Genomic DNA, 14842 nt, shown 5'->3' with positions numbered 1-14842 from the left:
GCCGTTGATTTGAGATGATTGAAACGAAGAAATAGCCCCGGAAGTCCGGTATTGATCCGCCATCGGCGTTAGTTAACGAGAAGTGATTTACAGCTTTGGTTTGATGCGGTTATACAGATCGCTCCCGGTTTTTGGTTTGCACCACCTGCTTTTGCTTTACCAGTTTTTGCACGTGTTTATTTATTATTGTTACATGCCAATAGTGGTTTTGGAAAGTGAAAGGCTTGTCAAACACAGTGGGGATTATATGGACAATGGATTGATATAATGCCCCACAGACATTAAGTGTAATTTATTTAAATTTTTTAAGACACTAACATAACTTTGCACATTTTCTAAAATTTGGTTAAATACGACAGAAAGTGCAGTTGTCGATGAGAGTCTTGTCCTTTTAAGGGTGTATTGAACTGTATTCGGTACTATCAAGCGGGTTGGACAGTAAACGCATTAAAAGTGTGTTTCACGAGACACAACTTCGACGGTAAGATCCGGTCAGAGGTCGGCCTTCAACCTGCCTTGGCAGAAACACCAACAGCCGGCATTCTACTACTGAGTTGTCCATGGCGTACACGTAACGTTGTAATGTAACACCATCGTTCCCACGGCACTGCAAAGAAAGGGGAGCTCAAGGGTGGTGGTCCTTCACCAGCAAAGAAGCACACCGTAGACACGGTCGAACATCGAACATCACACACTAAACACGTTGGAGGCGTGTGGCACACGTAAGATCGTCTCCAACGGCGTCACTGTTGACCATCGTGCTCAAACAACCGTTTGCTGCTAGTGCCACGCTGATCGGGAACCTTCGTTGAGGGGCAATCCTCAAGGGTAGGCTGGTGTGTATTCTGCGTTGCCGTAAACAAGCCGCTGCGAGGTGACTTCCCTTCGGTAACTTAATTACCCTCCACAGTGCGCTTTCGGTGCGCCGGGAGACCTTTTAAAAGTGTTAAAGGATTATACTGCTTTGCAAAGCGTTTCCTGTATGTTATCTTCCCGTGCGGACAAACGAGAGAGGTAGGTGTCACCGTGAGGTGTTTTGTGTTTATCGCGATAAACGTCTTAAACGATCGTACATGAAGGCTTTCGAAGCTAATTTACTTTGAAGTGTTTAAGCTAAGATGGGAAATGCTAAATACTATTTAAATTTACCACACGTGCAGGGTAGTTTGTAAGTTTGCTGTGAACTTTCACTACAATTACATCCCAAAAGTACATTAAAATAACAAAACCAAAGGTTCACGCAGGGTTTTAATAATATAGTTCTCCAATTGGTCACGATTTCAAACGGTTATTAAAAGCAAATAGTTGTGCGGCTTTTAAAAAAACACATCATAAGAAATAGGGCAAACATACGGCCAAAGTAATTTGGGGCCGTTTCTGTCAAGAAACCCTGCAGTCGTTTGTTTCCCCAATTTTCATTCGATCGCTACCATTAAACGCAATCTCTCCCAGTGACCGCGGGCCGTTGCAGTACAGTCCAATAATGGTCCGAAATTTCTCCCCAACATTGAGCATATATATGGAATGGTGGAAAAGTAAAATAAAATCACTGCAACAAAAGTGCCGCTCAATCGTGACGGTCATTTTAACGCTGGTTTTGGTGGGTCTGGTCTAAGGTTGGGTCGTCTTTCCCGAGCCAGGCCGCAGCAGCGGTCATTGTACCGCTTAATATCCGTTTGACAGTGATGAACAGCGAAGTGAGGTTACTGGTACAATTCATGTGGTGGTCGTTTTGTATGTGCTGACACAACAACAACAACAGCACGGGGAAACCCATTACAATTGGGAGTTGGGAAAGGGAAATGTTGTTGCGTAGCCGGCCGGTCTGTAGACAAACAATAGCAACAACACGCTAAACAACAAACCACCAACCAAATGCGTGTTGGAACGCCGGTCAAATGGTGCGGGGTATGTTTTGTTCCGGTTTATTCTGGTAGTTCGATTATCGCGTGTGCTTAGGGAATGGCCTAACGGGAGCGCTCGGGAGCCAAACTGTCCCGACTGATTTAGTGGCGGATGCGTAGACCGTGAACACGAACAACGCGGAACGATTTGACAGATCAGAAATGATCTCCGCACTGTTAATCACCGTGCGCCGATCATGGGCCGAGAATGTTCTAATTTGAATTTAATTTGTTGCATGTGCTTAATGGTACAAACATTAAATTTCTGTTTTCTTTCTTCAAATTAAAAACTCTTAAACTCTTTCACCGTAAAGGAAGTTATGTGAACATCCACTAGGTAAACGGTACGCCGTCTAGCGTAGTTTGCAAAATATTAATAAGCGTAAAATAGATTAAACAATTCATTTCGAATTGTTGTTTGCCACCATCGGTAGTAAAACGAGTGGAGATATGTGGATGCTTTTAAGTTTATTGGCAACTTTCTATCAACAGGCAAGCGTCGAAGGAAATTAATTAACGAAAATAATAAACCCCTACGGGGTGCTCTCGGGCAGCGGGCAGCAACTCATCACGTTTATGGAGCGGAGAGCTGGGAAATCTAAACAATTTCAGCGAAGTGTATGAAAGCCAGATATGATCGGCATCTTCAAGCAACACGGTGGATTTAAAAGTATAGCGCAAAGAAGAAGCAAAAGAAACCTTCGATCAAAACTGTCCTTTCCTGTGCGAAATTGTCTCCGTGTATGTGGCAGCAGTTAACAGCTAAAAGCACTCTCAAGCACAACAATCACAGGACGTGGCCACGGCGCAAGATGCCCGAACCGTTGCGCATAAAGTCAGCACAGCATGCGCACAGCACACACACACACACACACATACACACAGACACACAACCATGCTTTCACTTCACGGTGAAGGAAGTAGCATGCATCGGAACAACCCTGTACTACCTTTGGGAGTGACGATCGGTGGCACCGCGTCTCCCCGGTAACAACATTGCGCTTAAATCGAGCGGCGTTAACAAGTTTAATGGATTTACATCAATTTACGAGCGCAACAATCGTATTAATTTCAACCATTTTGCTGCTTTCGGTTTGTGCGCGGTGAGAGAGTGTGCGGTGCATCGTTGATGTCTAGCAGACACACACTAGGGAATTAACTGCTGCCAGCAGCATTAGCAAACACACGGTTGGCATGCCAGCACACACCACGTGGGAAGTTTTTCGATGGTTTAGATTCGGACCCAATAGGGGTTTGGCAGGGAAAACGGGGGAGAAAAATGCGTTGGACCAATCCAAGGGTTCGAAATAATTCACCATAAGACCGGGCGAAAGTTAAGAAATAGCTCGTGCTCTCCCTGTCTACACGGTGGCTTAATATACACGAGCAGATTTTGGAAAATTTTAAAACAAAAACATTTATTGACATGAATTCAGAATCAGGTCTATATCGAAAACATAATTAGTAAAGAAATTATCTGCTTGTTATTCTAAGAATGTGTGAGTTTGATCTTGCTTCTGCTCTCAGATAGCACTGTCTAACATTTCTTTACTGCAGCACAAACTCCACAAAAACCTTAGAACATAACGAGAACCTTCGAAATTGTTCCTAAAGAAGGTTTGGAAAATAGTAAGGAATAATTGTAAAATTAAACAAAGTTTACTACAAGAACAAATAATCGATTCTAAGCCTTCTAGGCGCGACTCCAACTCTCCCAACCCGGAGAAACTCTAACTTTGCAGTAAAAATAATTAAACATCACATCAAGTACAGCAATTAAACGAGCTCGAATTGGCGATAGAATGTTGCTACATGCCTGTTTCCTATCGAGCTAGCCGCATGTTCGTTGTCTGCAGAATTCACCAACGTTGTCGCCCGTAGGCAATGTTCCAAAGATCAGACAACCTTTGGGCACGTCACCGGCGTCAAAGACATCGTGAAGACCGCGCGCGCACCCATGATCTTCATCACTGCGGTTGCTTTCTTCGCCCGTGTGTGCGGGCTTTGTACGGACCGGCTGTCGACATGGGATGCTGTAGTTTATAGCATCTTCAACCGATGCCGTTCCCTTTGTGTCTGTAAGATAGATGGGTTTTATGCAAATAGCATGTGCCGAACGGCACACGGAAAATGCGATCCACCATCCAGCACTGGCTGGATGTAGTACAAGCAATTGGAATGTTTTGTTTTGTACATTTTGTGTCTAGCGGATGTATGTGCCGTAACGACAAAAATATTTCTTTGTAGCGCGATGTGCAGGACCGAAGAGGTGATTGATTCATAATTTGAGCGCCTTGACGGAACGCGTTAGGATTGTGGATTTGCCAGAGGAATGTTGGCTTTATTGAGACTGATGAAGTTCTCTTCAGCGTGTCGTTTTGGATTTTTACACCAAAATATGTACGACCAACTAGACGATACTGTTCCACTATCCGGTGGCATGTTTCATAAAGCATCTCTAAGTAACACGCCTGTCGGCGGTTCATTGAAATTGTACACCAACCCGATCGGAAGTTTTTAACTGTCACAGTGTCTCCATCACAACAGCTGGGATGAAATTTCATCTCCACCAAAAGCCACCAAATAGTCAACAAAAGCAATGGGACGGTTGCCATTTGGGTGATTAAATTGCAAAAAACAACCACAAACCCCAAAGGGACGCTTCTTTTGCGATCAGCAAGATCGGCTGTAGATCAGCTTACAGGCTATACGGCCTCCGCAGAATTTCGTACACTATTCGACATCGGCAAAGGTGGAGCGCTTATCGTGCTGCTCTCCTTTCTGCTCCAGAACCGTTACTTGGTGCGGCTTGAGTTACAGAACTCCAGTTTCCACTGGGCACACCATATCATGCAGATCCCGGTGCCCGTCGATTCTACGGGACCGTCTTGCAAGCGTCAAGCGCTACTCTGCTCAATCGAGCATACAGAACCTGACCGATATCGATCGGCAGTGCGCAACATGTGTGCACGAATCGTTACCGCATAAAAAGTAGGCCGGGAAGGGGTCTACCATCAACGTTGTCCGCGGAACCGTTCCGCTAAGATGGACCTTGCCCCGGCAAAACCGATAGTGAGTTGGCGTGTTTTGTTTACTGCGCTCTAGAAGTTATGAAGTGAAGAAGTACACCTACAGACGTGGCCGGGCACGGTAACCGTTCTTTCCAAGCCAGCCGGAATACAGAATGTGCCGATCGGGCGTAACCGGGCACTGGAGCAGCAGAACCAAAGCACAACTGGGTCAAAAGCCTTCAATTCGCCGGCGGATAATTAATTGGACAACCCATCTATTTGGGCCCTGCTGTTGGCTAATGTCGGCGATACTCGGGCCCGTAAATAATGCTGTAGTTGCTCAAGCTAATGCTGGCGGTGCGGTTCGTTTTCTAGCTCAAGGTTTTACCACTTTCTTGTAACGATACACACTGCCTGTCTATTATTCTTTTGCGGAAGATATCATATACTTCCAAGCGTCTTCGGTTGCGGAAGATTCGCCAGAGCATTAGTGGAAGATGGTTTTAAGGCCACGATCACTCACTAACATCATCGTCCGCTGTAACTCTCCTTGATCTTTAGCGCAAATGTTGAAATCTTCTCTGTTGATCACCCTTTTTTTTATCAGGTAAAGGCAAACAGGGGGAAGGACGTCGTTTTTTTTTCGCTAGTGTCGGCAAACGAGGTGGAAGGTTAAGATCAATCATACTGAAATGGATATAAGTTAGCAAGAGTTGCGTCACCTTAATAGCACGCCAAGTAATAAAAGGCAGGTCGGCTAATGGAAGCAGCAGAAAGTTTCAAACAGTTGATCCAGGTTATGTGTGTCTAACATAAACTGTAATCTTCAGTATACGAAAACAAAACGATGGTATACAGTGCAGTGATGTATTCTGAGGTCGAAAGAAAGAGTTCTCGAGAAAGATACTCGAATACATCACTACGGCACCGAGGTTTAATTTCCTTTTCGGTGTGGTCTGCTCATCGCGGACAGATATAACATTGGTAGGTTTAAAATGATTACTAATTACCATCCACCTGGCATACAGACTCTAATCTAACCAAAAAAAGATCATTGGAGTTCACCCGGCGCCATGTTGTCAGTAACCGGTCCAGAGCAACTTGACTGTTTGGGTGATATTGAGATGATCATGGATCATGAGAAGTATGTGGCGCGTGTTGATATTGAAACGACGATAAAGGCGTACCGTCGCGTCCACTAATCAGCGTATTACCACCGGTCCACGGCAGGTTCAAATGAGGTCATCAACCGGCACCCCACCGACTTTCATCGCCGAGGCGATCTTTCTGCCGTTTGTTTTTCCTTCCTTCCATGCAAAGTTGCGACCGTGGGTTGGTGGTTGAGTCACGCCAAGGCGAATGTTATGATCACGTAATATTATGCGTCGATCGGTGTGTGCAAAAGATCGGGAACCGGTATCAACGGCCACACACTTTCCACTCCACACTTCGATCGCTTTATCAGCGATGATGGACTGGTTCCTGACCGGAGGGCGATGTGTTGTTTTCTGCTTTCTTCTCAACTCCTCGAGCTCTTTGTGGGAACGAACCATGGTCAAATTTGGTGCTTTTGACATTTTGCTTAAGCGATTTAATAGTTTGGCTGCTTTTGCACTGCTAATCCAATTAGTGTAAGCGGGTTCCAAAAACAAATAAAAATTAAACTTCATTTTTTAACTCAAACTTACAGATTGTAGGGGGGGAGAATCTGTCCCTACGTATACCACCAGATGCTCTCTCACCGGGCGCACAAGCGTAAAAAGAATTGATTATCTAATTCTCGATGGCAGCACGCCGGTGAGAAAATACCATTTTATGTAAGATCCAAATTGATAGGCAACAGGGCTAACCATGGGTAGACAATGGATAAAGTGCAACAAAAGCGGGCGTGAAGTAACAACAACTTTCCGATGCCGGGCGTACGCGCTGCGGCACAAGAGTTGACGGTGAAGCTGAGTGCCGAACAAAAAAAGTAACCCTTTCAATCGCGCATTTGCTCAAAATGGCCAATTGCCAATTCCACTAACACAATTTTTGCTCGAGCCGCTTGGCGGGTGTTGGGGGGTACCGGCTGGTCGTGCCGCCAAGATTGTGGTGCGTCAATTTTATTTTCCAACAAACGGACAAACCCAATGATTTTCATATTTTGTAAGTGAACCGCAACCGTACCGTGCCCGCTTCTTGACACCTTTGTCCACTGAGGGTAGTGGTAGGGCACTAGCACAGCCGATAATGTATTTTATGTGCGTTAATGCATAACGACGGTGAGGGCAGCGATGGTGGCAACGGGAAGCGGCCAAGATGGTCTCTCCTTTACTGGACCATGTAAAAACATGCATTACATGTCCATTGAACATTATGGATACATGAGTGTTTCAATGTTTCATGCTATCTGTTGAATCATCGCAACACAACATGATTCACTGATATCCATATCAGCTTTCACTCAAATGTGTCCAATCGTAATGTCATCAGGATTAAGATGATGAATTACTTGTCGCAACATCCGGTTATCCACCACTTTATAAAACATTTAAATGTTATGTTACTCGAAGAGGCATAGTATGTTCACGAACTTAAAGGAAAAAGAATACTGAACAATCGCTTGATTTATTGGAGTACTTGGAGAATTAAACTTTTTCGCATAATGTTAGTAGATACCAGACGAACCTGCTCCATACGTCATGTACCACTAGATGGGAAATTTTCTACATTTGACTTTCACACTTTAAACCACTTTTTCATTAACGTTGCAATATGATTTCCAAGGGACAACTTTCTCCGCTGTGTTTAAGCCAATGGTTGTTTACATTGTTGCATCGGTAGACACTGCTGAGACCACCCGATGACCATCCACTCGTCACAGTAATGATATTGGTGATTAATGATCAGCAAACAAGAGTTTATCTGAAAGCTATGACTACTGTTCACTACTTGAAGTAAGGTAGTTTTCTCATCATATGGATTGGGATTATGATTGGAACAAATCACTGTGTAGTACTTGAATAGTCTTCTAATAGTAACTCCATTGTCCATTCCAGAGATTTCCCACACCTTAATGTTATTGTAGACCATCTTATTTATTTATTTATTTATTCAGTGTTTAAAAAAAGCTCTACAAAGAGTATAATAAAAACATTCTTGTAAGATTGTATACGGGTGGCAATATTATGGTGGTGTAAGATATTATGTATAATATAAGAATAACAAATAACAATTAACTTGTTATATCAAGTGAAAACATTTTTAGAACCGATACAACTGGTTTGGTTTCTATTAGAAGCTAATAAAACTTAAAAGAAGTTTAAGAGGGTTTTAACTACGATATGGTATGGTACGGTGATTTAGCCTCAAATAAACCACAATTTGGTCTGCAATGGAGGTTTGAGGTTGTACCCAAATTGTAAAAAGGAACTTAAAACGCATTTTGATAACATAAGATGAAATCTAGAGTTTTTCGTTACATTATGCTTAGAGTAGATTTCCATGAAAAACTCCAATCATTTTCACGGATTCTTGCCCACAAAGGCAGGACAACTCGGACCGGCCTTAGAACAAGCTTGATTATTCCTGATCAATACGAATCATTTGGAAGCCAGAACCACTCCGTTCACTTCACGGTTTTTGGTGTTATAGTCTCTTTCGGGGCACTACCAACTTGCGGGCAGCATGGAACTCCATGTTTGGATCTGCTCCAAATATGGAAACAAGACTACAGATTTTTGTTCCCGTCATCCTATCCCTGGCCGGACGATTCCAAGATCGACTGAAGGGAAGTTGTTTGTGTTTATATTTGGAAATTCTATCTCTCCCACGCACCGTGCACGAGAAGAAGGTTGCCCTGCGACCAAGTTGACACCAAGCGCGCGCTCGTGTGTTTGTGGTGATCTGTTCGAGAAACACTTTAGATACGATCCGTGCACGAGTCACTAAAATTCAAATTAACAACCAAACTGCTACCACCACCGCTTCCCAGTCGGTGCGATCGAACTGCGTGCGTGTGGTTGGTGCGTCGTCACTTGATTAGTGGATCCGCCGGTGCAATGATGGCGCGTGAAAGCAGTTAAACATGCGGAGTTGTTGGAGATCTTTCCTTTCACTTCCAGCGTGTCTGGCAGGAGTGTACGCCGTACCGACATTGCGTAACTCGTGTTGACGATGAAGATTTGTGGATTGCTATACAAAATACCCGTTTTGTATTCTTATGACGATGGCAAATTATTTGCAAGTGGGAATTCTGGGGCAATACACGGGACACATCTGTGGCAAATGTTCTACCGAAAGAGGAACGCATTTTTGCTGTTCCTGAATTCCTATGGGTGGCTCGCTACGACGGAAACCATTAATATTGTGGCTGTGTTATGTTTTTATCATCATCATCATCATTCTCATCATCGTAAGTTAAACATGGCTGTGTGACAACGTCGTGATCGCATTGTCAAGAAGGTAAAGTGAGTAGAATGTGTGAGATATCGACCAGCGTATGGCTTGCATATGTCTTCTTCTAGCAATATGTGACAACCGTACGACAACTGAAACTGATCGTACTGTGCAGAACGATCGCTTACGCGTTCTTACGATCAGGAAGTTCAAACACATTAGGAAGTTATGTCCAGAGGAAATGAGATGGGATACTCTGTTGCGCGACGTTTTCCCTCGAGGGCTCAGTATCTTCCCTCCCAGGGGATTAGTGAAAGACAACACTTTGGAGGTGAAATGTTTTTTTATTTGTCGATCTCACCTAACGATACACTTCCTGCATCGGTTAGCATAGATCAGGGCGAAGATGGTGTCGAACGTTCATTTGTAAAAGTTGATTTGTTTGGTGAGCATTATTAGATCCCTGCAGGCTCACACATCAGTAAACAAGGGCTATTTCTAACATTGAAAATGTTGTTCTTTGCACGAACCTTTTCCTCGGTATTAGTAATGATTTTGATTTCCATTTGTCGTAGGTTTACAGATCTCATTTTTTAGGTTGCTAAGATAATCATCATTAAGATGAGTTGACCCTCATACAATTATGGAAGATGAGCAATATGATCAATCAACCACGAATAATCGTTAGCGTACTGTACGTAATAAAGTCCGTAAATGCTCTCTGTAGGGCCTAAGAAAAACCTTGAATAGATCTGTAAAAGGTCACTACCACTGTGTAGATTCACTGGACATCGTTTTGGTGGAGCTCAGAGCAGCAGTTATGTTAATTTAAGCTCGGGAGGATTGAAGGTTAGCTAAAGGGAACGCCTAGATTAAACCACAAAACGGTACTCCATCTAAATGGCCGATTTCGTCATCCATAGTCAGATTTGGAACATTCCACCATGAGGGAGAAACACACATGAAAAAAGCGGCCTCATACTATCGTGTTCTAAACGCTCGACGATCATCATCTTGAGTAACGGGCAAACAGTAAGAGCTTCTCAAAAAGCCAAATAGACAAAAAAAAATAGACAAATGGAAGTGTGCGATTACGCGTTGCTCGCATTATCTCGTAATAATCGCACCGCGAAACGAATGGATCGATGGTCTTTTCGATGGTCGATTATTTGTACAGCTTACCGGGTAAGCATGTCCCTCATACAAGTAATACATGCTATTCTGAACGAAACGAGGGAGGGGAGTGGGGATGGGGGAGGGCGTCGAGAACGCTATAGTCCGGTCCAAACTGAGGGGAGGACGGTTCCCCACTACCGGAGGGAACTCAATAATTGCAGATCACTGTAAAGCTGGCTAGTTTTATTAAGTTCCTAGACCCCGCCCGAAAGGACCTAACCCGTGTGTGTTCCGTCAGCATCGGAACGGATCGCAAGTAGGAAGAGGGAAACATTACGTTCTCTTTGCCCATTTCTGTTAATGCTGTTGAACTTTTGAACGAACCGCTAGGTACGCCGACTCCACATCGAAACCCGAAGCGGGGGGAAGGTTGGTTGCACGGTGTTTTAGCGATCGAAGGTGAAGCCGGTTGGTTCTATGATCGTGCAGATAATTCTGCTGCTGCATTTCATTTGCCGCATGAAAGCATTCAGCAAAATTAAAACACGGCGTTCTAGAAGAGCGATGGAGATAGCTTTGGGTTTAGAGAGATCCGTATCACTTTTGGGCCGTAGCTTCGTGTGTAAGCATCGGCTGAGCGTGAATGTTGCGAAGATTTCTAACCTTCGATAGCAGGGTTCATTCGTGTGCTTTATAGACGCAACTTTACTTCACCATGGTTGATATGAGGAAGTACTGTTAGCGCGTAATGAGCCCGATAATGTTTTTGGAGTTTGCTAAGCAGACGCATTGCGTTAAGGCGAGAAGTTCTTCAAACTTAAAGCATTAAAACGCATGACGTACTCGGAACTTCTCAATTAGAATTGCTTGAACAGCCTAGGGACATTGAAAAAAGAAAGCTGTAACAAAACGCGCATAATCGACATTAATGTCGATGCTTGGTTATTTAAATTGCTCCAACCCCTCGTTATATTCCACTCACTCAACAGCTCCGTTTTTTTTCTCTCCATTGGATCGTCTACAAAATCTCTATTTCTTCTGACGTGCCGTGTGTCTGGGCGCTGTCGTCGCTGTTGCTTTGTTGTTGTGTGGCTCCGGGTTGTTTATGATCGGTTGCTTTACCGTACTAACCCGTTGTTTGACCGTGAGCCACCATCACGAAGAACCGCTTTTGTTTGCACGCTGTTACGGAACATGGGCGACATCGTGTACGAAAACACAATGCACTGTCGGTACCTGCTGCACCTTCTGGAGCTGCACAAAGTGGTGGCCGCAGACGGGGTGTAGACGTAAAAAAATGTAAATGCATGTATATTAATGTACTTCTGGGAAACTTTCTTCATGCGCTCAGGGTGTGTACGAATTTAAATGCAATGGAATTCAACACTTTTGAATGCGTAGCAACATGCGAGCTGGCTATGAGATGGTAAAATCGGTTTTGTGTTGTAATTTGTACGCTTTATTAAAAAGCGTTTTACAATGGCAAATGGAAAGAAAACTGCGAACTAAAACCTCCGCCGATCTTCAGCGATTCTGAATCACACATTTATCATGTCCTGCATCAAGAACGGCACTTAGAGCTAACGCATAGAAAAAAAAACACAATCAACCCTTTACAGTGAGGTAAGATACAACGACGGTGGTAAATTTGGCTATCTTATTTTCTTTTCCTTCCATCGGATATGGGGTGTGAGATGCAAACAGTTTCAAAAAAGGATAAACAACATCAGCTGAATAACGCGTAAAGTGTCAACAGCCCGAGACCGTGATGACGTCGTTAATATATATGCACAGCTTGTTGTTCCCTGTCCAACGGAAGTAATTGCCAATAGTTTCCTCCAGACGTTACTCGTGCATCATTCTTGCCATCACAAAAGGAGAAAGAAGCAGAACTAAAATATTAAGACAAGACACATTTCTTTAAGACCCATCGGGGTGCATGGGATTGAACGATGGTGCCACAAAAGAGCAATTGCATTTGGATTAATTTTCTGTATAATTTGCTTACGCTATTTCCGGTAATTAATAATAGCCGAGTGGACGCGAATGGTTGTGGTGAATGATTCTTGGCCCTGATTAATTGAGTCTTTTATATTATGGCGTGGTTGCAACAAGATCTTCAATATCTTGACTAGTGTAGTGATACTTCCGTTGTCGTTTTCATGCCATGATCGAAGGTTTTTTCAATGCATTAATAATTTAGAACATATTACTTTGTATAGAATGTATCATTGTTTCTTTGAAAGAATGGCGAATCAGCATATATTCATGACTCCTCATCGATTCATTAATGCTCAAAGATTCATGAATCTCCTAGGAATGTTTATGCTAGGAGGTTTATGTTCTTCTGTATTAGGAAGTATTTTGCAAGTACAATAGCCCAAGTAAAACTAGCACTCGATTGTAAATATCTTATGTGTAATCTATTGAATGTACACAGATTCTTTAATTTATGAGAATCCATAAGCCTTTAAAGTTTCATGAATCTTTTGAAGGTTGACCCATGATTTCGCAAAGGATTAAGCACACACAGTAGCGTTAAATGTAGTACTTATTATAATTTCCATAATATTAGAACAATATTATTGTATGATATAACATCGTTTTATAAAACATTAATAAATAATTTATCTACTTACAACTTACCTTTTACAACGAATAAAATATCGCAATGTGCTTCTTTGCACCTTCCAATTGAATTGTTGTTAGACAGATACAATTGTCGCTATGCAAACTTTGCCACTGTTACATAAAATTCTTCAACATAGTTTCACCCTAAATAACCTAAATTATTAAATAAACATAAGAGATTTATATATATTTTCAATCAGGAAACATTACGAGCAATAAACTAATAAAACAATGCACAAAATGTCTCACTGCCATAAAGACGATATTTTTTTTACTTTCACAATATAACTTTGCAATTCGCTTGTTATTTGTTGACGTATTCATGTGGAATTGGTTTTCCTTGTTGCGATTTCCTGCCATGAACGGGACGGAACAGTGGCGATCTGCTCCGTAAGCGAATTCGTCAGATTTTATGTGCTATTGTTTGGCCACCAACCATTGGGAGACGATAGCCATCACCCATGCTGGATGATTAATGCTGGGCCACTTCTGTCCACACCGGACTTTACCGCCTACTCACACACACACACACACATACAGGCGCACTTCGGTTAAAGGAACGGTTTATGGTCCGTACCGCACTTATAAACATTTTTTCTGACTGGGGTCCTAGAAGAGACACACTTCGAATGGCAGGCTTGGCGAGATGGCTTTTCTTTTGTCATTGCTGCCTGTGGGGTCACCGGTGGTATTTCTGACGGAATGATCGACCGATCATTCCGGGATGAGGTGGGTAAGGCAAGTGTTGCTGACCCTTTGAGCCCAACTACGGGACGTTCGGTTGGAACCGGTTCTGCTAATGTTTTGCTCCACCATTCGAAAGACGTCGGGACCCAAAATGAAAAACCTGTCTTCTTCTCCCTTTCTTCTCGATACACAACACATACATAAACATAGCACATTCAGCACGATCACGGATGTGGCGCTTGTAGCGCAGGAGGCAAACATTTTGTTTTTCGTGATCTTGCTTTTGCTGCAAGATGATCGAGGTTAGCACGAATAAAAATAAAACCACACTTCATAATTTACAACAGATACTGTGATAGAGTGATAAAAATAATACGCATGCATACTTCTACTTCACAAAACTTCACCCGTGGTTTCACTCCGATCAATTCTACCAAATGATTCACAGTTGAACATATTTCGGAAATGATCTTCACGCGATATTTACCACTGTGGGCGTAATCTTTTAAACAGAGAAATGAAAACTCTTTGAACGACTAAACAACACACAACATAATGCCAACACTTTCCCTTTCCTCGATTCACATGTATCACAAGAAGCGTTCCAGAAGCAGGATCGCATCGATCGCCTTCAGAAATGGCGCGATTTATAGCACGTAAATTAATCCGAAGAAGATATGCAATGCGTAACGAATTGATCCGATGTAAACTAGAATTGTACCGTGAAATGCACTGCCAAATACTACGTTTGCAAACAAATGTAGCAGCACCTAAACACGATCTGACTTTACTCGCAGGCGAAAGAAATTTAAATGAAAAGAAACTGTGTGGAATGAAAGAGGTCGGAGATTTGTTGAATACAAGTAACGGAACGCGACACCAACACTAATGCAGGAGTTTATTGCAGGGTTCGAGAAGTTATTGGTATTAAGGTATTAAGTTATTGGTAATTCAAGAAATTCAATGAATCTGATGTATGTTTTCTTGAACGGCTTTTGGGAAAATAAAACAGAATGTTTAATTTTTTCAATCAATTTTGATTGAAATAATTTAATAGCTGCTTGCTTACGTTACTCGTTCACTTTCTTATATATCTCGGTATCGAGTATTTTA

At 42.7% G+C, this 14842-nt stretch overlaps 1 protein-coding gene across 3 annotated transcripts in view; it reads right to left on the bottom strand.

The window, feature by feature from the left end:
* LOC128297280 (CDC42 small effector protein homolog) overlaps window positions 1-14526 on the bottom strand; it is a 28483-nt gene extending 13957 nt beyond the window's left edge. For 2 of the 3 annotated variants that reach the window (XM_053032898.1, XM_053032900.1), the window contains exons 1-2: window positions 14451-14526; window positions 13058-13195 (exon numbers count right to left, since the gene is read on the bottom strand). The gene's annotated coding sequence lies outside the window, so the exon portion shown is untranslated. Of the gene's footprint in view, window positions 1-13057; window positions 13196-14278; window positions 14424-14450 lie in introns of those variants that run through there. The other variant, XM_053032899.1, reaches the window with a different exon arrangement.
* Window positions 14527-14842: the final 316 nt, after the last annotated feature.

This window comes from Anopheles moucheti, chromosome 2 (assembly GCF_943734755.1).
Source record: "Anopheles moucheti chromosome 2, idAnoMoucSN_F20_07, whole genome shotgun sequence".
Lineage (NCBI taxonomy): Eukaryota > Metazoa > Arthropoda > Insecta > Diptera > Culicidae > Anopheles > Anopheles moucheti.
This window is presented reverse-complemented; position numbering and strand designations above follow the sequence as displayed.